This window comes from Phragmites australis, chromosome 8 (assembly GCF_958298935.1).
Source record: "Phragmites australis chromosome 8, lpPhrAust1.1, whole genome shotgun sequence".
NCBI classification, from domain to species: Eukaryota; Viridiplantae; Streptophyta; class Magnoliopsida; order Poales; family Poaceae; genus Phragmites; species Phragmites australis.
In genome coordinates this window covers 18216057-18228771 of record NC_084928.1, presented here as the reverse complement: position 1 = coordinate 18228771, position 12715 = coordinate 18216057, and positions in this window count along the sequence as shown.

Sequence of the window (12715 nt, the reverse complement as noted above, 5' to 3'; positions counted from 1 at the left end):
AAAATAGACCAATCCGAGGATAATGGTTGAAGTTTGCTACCAAAGGCTCCTCTAGAGCCTTCGGTCTCTGAACCCTCAGTAGTAGGTTCGACTTTCGGAGGCTACGGACCTCTTCAGGCCACCTCTTCGGTACGTACGTGGCTTTTCCAAAACTCGGAGCTACAACAAGCTCCTCCAGAGCCTTTAGCCTCTAGACTCGCAGCAAGAGGCCTGACCTATGAAGACTGCAGACCCCTTTGGGCCACCCCTCCAGTGCCCGTACGGCCTTCCGAAGTCTAAAGATACAACAGATATTCGGAGATAATATCAGGGAAGAAAAGACACCCCCTGCAAACGACCTGACGCGAGGTGACGGACGATTAATGCCGGTGCAAGTAGTGCTTCTCCTGACACACCAGTGCGATGAAAGTCGTCCTGACACTTCCGACAAAGCAGCGGCAGGCCATAATTGGTGACCTGCTCACCCCTTAGGGGGCAGGCACCACAATAGTTACCACGGTAGATAATTATCTTCTATATAGGGTAAAAAGTAGTTATCTATGATAAGACCTAGTAATTCGGCCAGGTCCTAGATATTTGTACATCATGATAACTTGTACACTAAACTACGTACCACCCTATAAATAGGGGTCGTGGTCATCTGAGCAGGAACGAGTCACAAGGAAAACACTCAATACAACATAAAGGGCAATACACAAGGACATAGAGGTGCACAAACACAAAGTCACGCTGTGATACTCCTCCTAGACCGATCTATTTTTTACTATCAATACATTTGTGGTGTTCCTTCCTCTCAAACTTTGTCTTTAAGCTTAAGTCTCCTCCTTAGAAAAAACTCTTGCCGTACTTGCTAGGGCAAGACGATCTCTTGCTTCAACAGCACATCGTCCGTGGGGATCTCGAACATAGAAGTGCTAAACGGAGGTAGGAATCCACTAGAAAAACCACCAAAGTGCTAGCTTTAGCCGCCATATCCACCATTGCAACCATGCAACCATATGCGTGGCTGTCTCAACCATGCACACTGCATGCACCCTCCAGTCCCGCAGTCGTGTGGGATGGCGTTCCTCCGGCCTTGACCAACCCAGAACCTTGGGTCCGTACGGAAACTCCAGACGGCGCGGAGGCCTTCCAACCTCTGCATGGTGAAGACCTCGCCACACCAAGAGAGGTCACGACCGAGGCCGCAGCCAAGTAGGCCGCTCTCCAGTGGTTCTAAGCGGTCAAACCCAGGGGTGTTCCTGCCTGGGCTTGGTCCCAAAGTATCTCTTTCGATAGCACTCGGGATGCCCCGGGGGGCCAACACCTTCGGAGAGTCTGTCCACCTAGCGTCCTCCTCGGGCTCCTCAGACGAAAGAGGGTTCCGAGGAGACGCAGGGCTCCGGAGTGCACAGACCCTACTAGCGCCTCCGACGCACCCCTCGTGACACCAACCGCGCGCAGGAAACTTCAAATCCACCTCATCCAGGGATGCGTAGTTGGAGCCACTCCGGCTCTGAAAGCCGGTTCACCGGCCTCGACGATCTCCCCAAAGGGAAGGAGGCCCTGAGGAAACCACGGACTCCGGATGGATTACCTCCAGAGCCAGGCAGCGGCTAAGGGCCGAGGGGGTCGAGGACCACCTCTCCCGTCTAGCCTTCAATTTCACCTCCGACACGCCATCGCCAGGCTCCGGACAGATTACCTCCGGAGCCATGCAACGGCTAAGGGCTGAGGGGGTTGAGGATCACCTCTCTTGTCTAGCCTTCGGCTTTGCCTCCGACACACCGTCGCTAGGCTTTGGACGAATCACCTCCAGAGCCGAGCAACGGCTAAGGGCGGAGGGGGTCGAGGATCACCTCTCCCGACTAGCCTTCAGCTTTACCTCCGACACGCCGTCGCCAGGCTCAGAGCCAGGCAGCGGCTAAGGACCGAGGGGGTTGAGGACCACCTCTCCCGGCTTAGCCATAGACTTAGAGGCCTTCAAGCCTCATAATAGAGGCCTTTCTCTAGCAAAGGTACGCCCACTATTACCTATTGACAGTTTACGTAGTTGGTCTATCTTTCATACAGTAAGATCAAAACATGTTTGAGGCCTCCAGCCTTACTGCTAGAAGTCTTTACAATAGACAGCCACTAAGTAGAAATGGTAAATCTAGATTATGTCCCTGTTTAGCAGTAAGAAGTAGAACTTAAGTTACATCTTAATTTGGCATGAGTTATGAATAGTCGTCTGACTATACTGCAATTAGATGCTTATTGTCAATAGTAGACTGCAAAACTTAACTAGTACATAACCATGCAAATGCCTACACTCTTGCAGACGCAGCATGCCTAGGTCACCTAGAAGGCAAGACTGCCTAGGTGCCTTGGATGGTATTGTGTAGCATTGGTAGTGTAGTTGCCATGTATCAAGGGACTTCCTTGATAGACAGTGCTGCGGCGCCACCCGAAGGACTTCTTCGGGAGGCGTGACAAGCCCACGTACCGCGGACGCAGCATGCCTAGGTCATCTGGAAGGCAAGACTGCATAGGTTTCCTGGAAGGTATCATGTAGTCTCAGTAGACAGTGAGGCCCACACACATGTAACTGCGTCGCATGCCTAGGTCACCCAAAGGCAGATTTTGTCAAGGTGTTCCTGGAAGGCATTGCATAACCTTGGTAGTGTTGAAGCCACACCCAGAGGGATATCCTCGCAGGCGGAGATGCGATGCTATGAGGAATGCTGTTACAAGGAATCCTCGTTGCATGACATGCCTATACACCGCGGGCACAATAAGCCTAGGTCACTGCGAAGGCACCAAGCCTAGGTTTTCTGGAAGCCATTGCATAGCCTCAATAGTGTGTAGATGTTGGTTACCAAGAGATTTCCTTGGTTATGTAGTTGCGGCGCCCCCGAAGGATTTCTTTGAGAGGCGTGACACGCCCACGCACCTGTAAGCATTCCTTGCCTAAACCTAAGGTCAACTGAAAAGGTTTCCCGGATGCTAGTTTTGCCCTGGTAGGCAGTGGAGCTCACACAGCTACAGCAGCGCAACATGCCTAGGTCACCTAAAAGGCAGATTATACTAAAGTGTCCTGGAAGGCATTGCATAGTCTCGGTAGTGTGGACGCCGCATATCAAGGGATGACCTTGATGTGAGGTGTTCTGAGGAATACTGTCGCAAGGAATACTCGTTGCACGACATGCTTATACACAACAAGCGCAGTATGCCTAGGTCACCGTGAAGGCATCAAGCCTAGGTTTCCTGATATTGCATAGCTTCGGTCGTATAAATGCCACGCGCTGGGTCAGTCGTATAAATGCCACGTGTTGAGGCACACCCTTGGTGGACAGTGTTATGGTGCACCCAGGGTGTTTCCTCGGGAGCATGACAAGCCTACATACTGTGAACGTAGTATGCCTAGGTCACCTGGAAGGCAAGACTACCTAGATTTCCTAGAAGGTATTGCATAGCCCCGATAGTGTGTAGGACCTTCGGTATTAATACATGCCAAATGGGATACACAACCTCCGACAAAAACGGAGAGTCCTACAAAACCTCCGGTAAAAATGGAGAGTATTACAAAACCTTCGAAAATGGAGAGTCCTAGAAAACCTCCGACAAAAATGAAGAGTCTTACAAAGCTTCCAGCAAAAATGGAGAGTCCTACAAAACCTCCGGCAAACGGAGCGACTTACAAAACCTCTACCAAAATAGAGAGTCTTACAAAGCTTCTGGCAAAAACGGGGAGTCCTACAAAACCTCCAGCAAAAACGGAGCGTCTTACAAAACCTCCGCCAAAACAGAGAGACTTACAAAAACCTCCGTCAAAACGGAGAATCTTACAAAATCTCCGGCAAAAACGTAGAGTCCCACAAAACCTCTAGCAAAAACAGAGAGTCTTATAGAACCTTTGCCAAAACAGAGAGACTTCTAAAACCTCCGCTCCGCCAAAACGGAGAGTCTTGCAAAACCTCCGCCAAAACGGAGAGACTCCCAAAACCTCCGCAAGACAGAGAGTCTTACAAAACCTCCGCAAGATAGAGAGCCTTACAAAAACCTCCGCAAGATGGAGAGTCTTCAAAAACCCCCGCAAGTGGGGATGTCTTCAAAAAACCTCCACCAGACGGAGAGGTTCTAAAAAACCTATCGGATAAAATCCCTCGGCGTCTTGAAGGAAAACGCTTCCATGCCTGAGGGATGCAAAACCCACTAGCCCCCGAGAGGCACAGCCAACAGACTAAAGGGGTATAAATCCCCTCCCCATAGGAAGAGGTATGGCCCATGTGACTCAAACACGTATGGTAAAAGATAAAGTCATTAGCCTACAGTCTCATCTAAGACACGATTCATACATTGTTTATGAAGATTATGCTAATATTAAGTAAAAGTCCAGTCTGCGTGACACTAGAAATAGTGTGGAATCCCTAACTATTCATTACAGAGGCAGCGGCTAAGGGCTGAGGGGGTCAAGGACCACCTCTCCTATCTTGCATTCGGCTTCGCCTCTGACACGCCGTCACCAGGCTCCGGACGGATTACCTCCAAAGTTGGGCAGTGGCTAAGGGCCGAGGTGGTCGAGGACCACCTCTCCCGTCTAGCCTTTGGCTTCGCCTCCGACACGCCATCGCCAGGACACGCTGTCGCCAGGCTCCGGACGGATTACCTCTGGACCTGGGCAGCGGCTAAGGGACGAGGTGGTCGAGGACCACTTCTCTCATCTAGCCTTCAGCTTTGCCTCTAACACGCTGTCGCCAGGCTTCAGGCGGATTACCTCCGGAGTCGGGCAGCGGCTAAGGGCCAAGGGGGTCGAGGACCACCTCTTCTGTCTAGCCTTCGGTTTCACCTCTGACACGCCATCGCTAGGCTTTAGACGGGTGGCCTCCATAGCCAGGCAGCGGCTAAGAACCCGAAGGGTCATGTACCACCTCCGGAGCTTGTCCCCAAAGGTTCCAGATGGACTTTGTTGTGTTGGAAATCTGGAACAAATTTGGAAGAAGGCCCTACCAACACCGAACCCAAGAAGTACACGATGACCGGGAACGACGAGGTCGCCACTGTTTCGCCCGGCCCTCCTTAGTTACTCATTATGGAGCAAGCAGAACAACTACAACGCCACAATTTGTTTCAGATGTTCCTCGTAGTCAAGGATTATCGTGTTCGAGTCGTTATTGATGGAGGAAGCTGCAACAACTTGATAAATTCAGATATGATCAAGAAGCTTACCTTACCGACAAGAAACCATCCTCACCCGTATCATATTCAATAGTTCAACAACAATGGTAAGTTGAAGGTAATGCAAACAGCTAAGGTGCATTTTTCTATTGGTTTATACCATGATTGTGCTGATTTCGATGTAGTTCCCATGCAAGCATGCTCTCTTTTGTTAGGACGACCATGGGAGTTTGATACTGATGCAACACATCGTGGTAGAAGTAATAAGTACACTCTCTTAAAGGAAAAAATAACTTTTCTACTGTTAACTCCTGTTGAGATTGTGAAATGTGAACATGAGATAGCTAAAAATAAGAGAAAAGAGTTTGAGAATGAATCTGAAAATCAGAAAGTAGCAGAATTTTTTTTCCATCCATAAAGGAAAAAGCAACAACAATTTCTAAGTCTGATGAAATTAGACTAAAAGGGTGTGTTATGCTTGGTACTAAATCTGAACTTACTGAGATTTGTGATAATGAGCTGCCGTGCTATGCTTTGACATGCAAAGATGCTTTAGTTTCACTCGAGAATATATCTAGCTCTTTACCTCCTATTGTTGCTAATCTTTTGCATGAGTTTGTGGATGCATTTCCAGCTGAAGTACCCTAGGATTACCACCTATTCGAGGGATTGAACATCAAATTGATTTGATTTCGGGAGCAACATTGCCAAATTGTGCTGCATATAAGACCAATCCGAAAGAGACTAAGGAAATTCAGTGACAAGTCTAAGACCTTTTGGACTGTAGGTATATCCGAGAAAGTCTTAGCCCTTATGATGTTCCTGTTCTTTTGGTTCCTAAGAAAGACGATAGTTGGCGTATGTGTATTGATTATAGAGCTATCAATAATATTACTATAAGATATCGTTATCCTATCCTAAGTTAGATGTTATGCTTGATGAGTTGAGTGGTTCTATAATTTTCACTAAAATTGACTTGCGAAGATACCACCAAATTAGGATGAAACTTGGAGATAAATGAAAGACTGCATTTAAAATTAAGTTTGGTTTGTATGAGCGGTTAGTAATATCTTTTAGGTTAACTAATGCACCAGGTACTTTTATACACTTGATGAACGAAGTTTTACGTTCTTTCATTGAGAATTTGTGGTGGTTTACTTTGATGACATCTTGATTTATAGCAAGTCATATGAACTACACTTTGATCACTTACGTGATGTCTTTAACGCTTTGAGAGATGCACATTTGTTTGGTAACCTCAAAAAATGCATCTTCTGCACGGATCGAGTTTCTTTTCTTGGCTAAGTTGTTACTCCATAGGGAATAGAGGTGGATGAAGTAAAAATTGAAGTCATAAAGAGCTGGCCAACCCTTGAGACTGTTACTCAAGTGAGAAGCTTTCATGATCTTGTGGGTTTCTATCAGTGATTTGTGCTGGATTTTAGTACCATTGCTGCTCTATTAAATGAGTTGACAAAGAAAGGAGTAGTTTTTAAATGGGGACCTACACAAGAACAAGTATTCAAGTTGTTGAAAGAGAAGCTCACCCATGCTCCATTGCTCCAACTCCCTGATTTTGGTAAGACCTTTGAACTAGAATGTGATGCTAGTGAAATTAGAATTGGAGGTGTGCTAATTCAAGAAGGTAAACTTGTTGCTTATTTCAGTAACAAATTAAGCAGGCCACGTCTGAATTATTCCACTTATGATAAAGAATTGTATGCTTTAGTTCGTGTGCTTGAAACTTGGCAACATTATCTATGGCCCAATAATTTGTTATACATTCTGATCATGAATCACTGAAACATAGTAGAAGTCAAGCTAAAAAGAATATAGAGAGCATGACTGAAAAGTATAGGATTGCTGAAACATATTATGATGTTTTATTGCTTAGGAATGTGGGAGAAGCAGCACAACCTTACCCGGACGTCACCCCTCGAAGGCTAAGTCTACTCGGACTTGAGGCTGAGCTCTAGTCGTAGTCGTGGTCGAGGCTCAGGACAATACGTCAGTAAAACGGACATAACTCTCTCATACAAAGTTCATTTTAGGCAATCTTGAACATTCTAGAAAGCTTATGATGAGCCCTTTTCAATGGATATGAGCTCGACCAAATATTCCTTATGGTATAGTCAGAGTCGAAGAAATAATGTATTGTGCTATCGTTTTCGACCTAGTTGGGTCTTGTAATCGTGTCGGAGTCGGAGTCCAGGTTGTGGACGCCTCTTTCCATGGCTGCACAACTTTTGGTTGACCTCCTCATGTCCCCCTATATATACATAGTAGTCATCATAGTTTAGGCTCGAGTTTAGCTTAGATTATTCTGTTTTACAAGTTTCACCGTTTATCGATTTATTGAACCCCAACTCGACTACTTCATTGGTAATTAGCAATATTCAGATTGCATCTACTTGTTCTTGCTTGTGTTATCCATTCGCTTGCAGGAAAATCCTTCTTGGCGAGGTCAACCGCGTCTTGGCACAGTTGATAACCACATAGTATTGGTGTAGTGAGGGTTCTCGATCTGTTCTATTTGGAGCCTTTGGATCATCAACGTTGAAGCTCCACCAATTGATTTATCATATTACCTTTCAAAAGATCGGGCAAACATGCATCAGTCTCTTTGATCCAAGAGATTGTCTCGGATATTTGATCAGTGCCCCTCAAGCGCACGTAGAGAAGAAGCAACCTGGTACTGACATCGAGTTACCAGGTGATTATTTAGTTACTACCCTAGCTATCGAGCACTTGCACACTAACACTTGGTCTGTATGGGTGGCATTTCTATAGGAGAAAGTTGGAGCCACTCCCTGATCGCCTCCTCGAGTAACCGAACGTCTGATGTCTCGGTAAGAAAGGTAACCTTTATCAAGTTGTCCCCCTCACATTGGTCATTCTTTTGAGCATTGGCTTGATGAGTCCAGAATGATGATGAATCATTGTGGGCTGGTCTCTTGCAGGTAATGATGGCTTTGGATTCATCTGACACTCAGATTGCCCCTTCAATACAACCGATACCAGCTACTGGTATGATGAAGAAGAAAGTTACCATCAAAAGGCAAAAGTTGAACATTAATTCGCGCATTCCGGTTGCCCAAAGGTATGACTTGAATAATTATCTTGGCCTGTCTCCTTTCCTTCCATTCCTCACCCTGCTAATTGCAGACCGTCCTCCCTGGAGAAACCAAAAGAGTAGGCGACGAGCAATCCAACTAGCCAACCGATTTCAACCTCCTCAGTGATGTTGTCTCCACCTCTTCGAGTGGAGGAACCCACAAACACACTTGAATCAAACCTAAAAGCCAACAAAGTTGAGATCCTGACATTTACTCCAACTGATGATCTTTGGATGGAGATAGAGGATCTCTTAAAGACTGCAAGTGTCAAGATTGCCGCTGCCATGGCTCGATATGCAGAAATTGACCACGGCAATTGCCGGAAGAAATTGGGTGCCATCCAAGAAAGAATTGAACGTGAGTCTACCCTCTAATAACAAGTATGTGATGTGATCACCAGGCAACTGACTAATTTCTATTTGATTTTACAGTCCTTGAATCCTTCTTAAGCAAAAAAGAAGCTCTCCTTAATGATGCAATGAAAAGCATCGATGATAACTCCAAATATCAGGAAAAGCTCAGAGGTGATATGAAAACTGCAAGAATCAAATGAAAGGCCCTAACTGCCGAACGAGACAACATGGCTACTAAACAGAACACCATTGTTGTTGAATGGGACACCATGGCTGCTAAGCGGGACGCTGCGCTTACGTCACTTCAAGAGCTAAAAGATTAGACCCTTGATGACATGAACCAAGCAACCTCCGTAAGTGCCAAGACTATGCTTGGTCTCCTCAAGAGCTACAACCCTGACTTCAACGTGTCAGTAGTGACAGAGGGGTTTAGATGCTCAATAGAGGAGGCAACAAATATTATGCAAAGTGTTGAGACTCTAATCCCTGTCTTTTTCGAGTCCCTAGGGCTCAACTTGACTGATGATGAAAGGGAGGGTAGTCCTTCTGATTAATCTTGACACAAAAAATTTGAATCTTGATCAATGGTTTTGGATGTTTGTATACATTATTGATATTTTTCTTGTCTAATATGTTACTGCCTGCTATTTCCTTATCTATGAAATAGAGTTAGCACAAGTAGATGCAAATACTGATTAGTAAATGTTGTGACCATCCTCGAGTTTAGTTGACCAAATATCCGTTAAGACCTGAAAGCTCAACTAAACATATTGTAAGTATAGGGTTCTTGAGTAATCACTCAAGATTACCACGAGAAAATAAAGAAAGACTAGTACAAAACTAGAAAAAAGGAAAATAATATGACGATTCTTTGCAAACTTTTACCGACTTGCATATTTAACCAGCATATGAACATGGACTCGATAGAGAGCACATATGGGATCGACTAGAACTTTAGAACCTTATGGGCCGTTAGGTGTGAGATGTCTGACAATCTCTTGTGCCATTATGCCTTATGAGGTGTAGTTGTCCGTCATCGAGCTAACACATGCCTCCGTTGGTAATATCCAATGTGGTCGAAGCATAACCAGATAATTTTTGCAATATATATATATATGTGTGTGTGTGTGTGTAAGAAATATGGTATTATTATGTAGCCCTCAACTCCCTGGTCAAGGAGAAGATTTCTCAATTGGAGAGTAAGAAAGAACATACCTGCTCCATAATGAGTAATGTAGCCCCTGGACTTTCAGCTCGATGATTGGACCAAATGGAGAATAAAGCCGTAGCATCGAAAGTATATGATGCAGCCCATGGCTCTCTGTATGTTGTGATAATCAAGAAAGAGAGTTGAGCTATAGCATTAGAGATATACTCGACGTACTAAATCAAGTGGAAAGTGAAGCATAAACGCTCATATTATGAAATATAGCTTCCAGCTCTCGGATTGATGTGACAATCAAAACAGAGAGTGAAGCAGGAGCATCGAAAATATATGATGTAGCCCCCGACCTCTGTTTGATGCGATAATCAAGACAGAGACTAGAGCATAAGCATCAACACATTACTTTCGACCATATGCTCGAAGGAGCCAGCCCCCCGTTACATAGCTGTAATTATGTCGTAGTCATCGAGTGAATTCGAACTGCTGGGAAGGTGAACATTAAAAGTCCACTCTAGTTCGTGCTCATTTTCATCACAACTCCTGATTTGACATTTCATAATGACACAGCATCCCTCTGCAACTGGATTGGACACGCCATAATGTTTCGGTGACATCTTGATTTCTACCCAACTTGTCAGCCTGTGTAGGCCATGCGACCGAGGCTTCCTCAAAAATGCTATCGGATCTTGACGGTCCCGTTTCTACAATACGACCCATTCCCATGACTATAAATAGATGGGATATGAGGCCATTTGTTCTTCATCCCCATCTCCTTCCATTTGTTCCTGTGCATTGCTTGGTAGAGCTCGTAGATCCTAAGACCATTGCCTCCATTCCACCATCGTCTCCTGAACAAAAGCTAAGAAATTGAAGAATAAATACCTTTCACCCTAGAGCCTCTCGTTGTGGTTCCTCTGGGAACCATCATCATGTCCTTCGATAGGGAAGAGTCAAGTGAAGAGTCTGAGGGAGAAAGGGATGAAGATGGGTCTGAAGATGGTGGTGATCTTAACAAGATCATCAACCAGACCGCTGACGAGATCTTCAGTGATGGAGCTCCCGAGCCTCCAGTGGTGAATAAAGCATGGTCGCCATCTCCATCGACAACTGCCAGATCGCCTTTGTGTCCTTCGGAGGGCCCTTCGATATTGCCAGCGCCGGTCAGTAGCTCCAGCAGGGACAAGGTCTTCACCTCTACCACTCTCCCTGGTCCTTATGCTCAGTCGATGACCGGTCCATGGGGAAATTAGTTGCTACCCCAAGGAGGAACGGAAGAGGTTCCTTGACTCGTTCGAGGGAAAGTAGGTCCTTCCCTGTTTGCAAGAGCTAGGCAAATCTTTTGTCCACTTTGCACTAGCCACGTAGGTCAGAAGGAAAAGAAAAATATGTAATTGAGTAGTTAATCGACTCAAATGTAATCGACCTACCTTCAAGTTACCTTGTCTATGAATGAAACTGTCGGAGTTGATTGATATACCATGAGTTCTCGTGTATCTCGCCATTTAGAGTAGATAGCCGCACTGATCCAGGTCGAGTTACTTTGACTACTATGTAGGGCCCTTCCTACTTAGGTGATAACTTATGGCGCTAAGCCTGTTTCTGCACCTTTCATAAAACAAGGTCCCCAATACCGAGTTTCCTGGGTTAGACTTTTTGACTGTGATATCTATGCAACGCTTATTGATACTTAGTCACTCAAATGGATGCTCGATATCGATACTCCTCGAGTAAATTGATGTCGTCTGCTCATAATTGCTCTTGCCCTTCTTCCGAGTATCTTTGCACTTGAAGCGAACCATACTGCAACTCGGTTGGGAGCATTGCTTCTGCTCCATAGACTAAGAAGAAAGGAGTTTTACCGGTGGCCCTATTAGTCGAGGTGTGAACGACCCATAGTATCGAGGGAAGTTCTTTCACCCAGCATTTCGAGTAGGCTTTCAACATGTCAAAGACCCGAGTCTTAATACCCTGCAAGACTATACCTTTTGCGTGTTCCACCTGACATTTTCTCTGAGGGTGAGCTACTAAAGTGAAACAAGTTTTAATGCCGAATTCTTCGTAGAACGCAATAAAGGTCATGCTTTTGAACTGGCTACCATTATCTGTAATTACACAACGCAGAATGTCGTATCGAGTAATTATGCTCCTCATGAACTTATTGGTCGCTTTACGGTGATTTTTCTTATGGGTTTGGCCTTGATCCACTTAGTGAACATGTTGATAGCCACAAATAGGAACATAACCGCCTTGGGCCCTTGGGAATGGTCCTAACATATCCAAACCCCAGACGGAGAAAGACCAAGAAAGAGAAATCATTTGCAGAGCTTGGGCTAGTTGAGTGGTCTGTCTTCCAAAAAATTGGCAGCTTTCACACTTTTTGACCAGCTTGAAAGCATCCTGGAAGGCAATTGGCCAATTGAATCCTTGGCGGAAAGCTTTTTCGACCAAGGTGCAGTCTGACGCATGATTACCACACATGACTCCATGGATATCGAGCAATATTTTATTGCTCTCTTCCTGAGTGATGCACTTCATCAAGATTTTGTTACTCCCCTTTCGAAATAGCTTGCCATCTACCAAAGCGTATAGCTTGAACTTACGAGCAATTTTCTCTATAGACGCATCATCGCCAGGGATCTCTCAACCTTCAAGATAGGCTCGTAATGGAGTCATCCAAGTCATCTTGCGTTCGAGTAGTGCAACATCCGTGTTTGTAGGTTCTACCTCGCTGACCTGATCAGACCGCTGGTCGAGTTGCGTAGCATCCGTAGGTATTAGGACAAGTGGTTTGAGGAGTTTCTTAACGAAGACTCCCACGGGCACCAGTGCTTGGAAGAAGCGAGTCTAGCAAGTTCATCCGCACCAGAGTTATCACTCTTTTTAATGTGAATTACTTCTAGCCCTTTGAACTTTGCTTCGAGCTTTCGGACCTTGTTCAGATA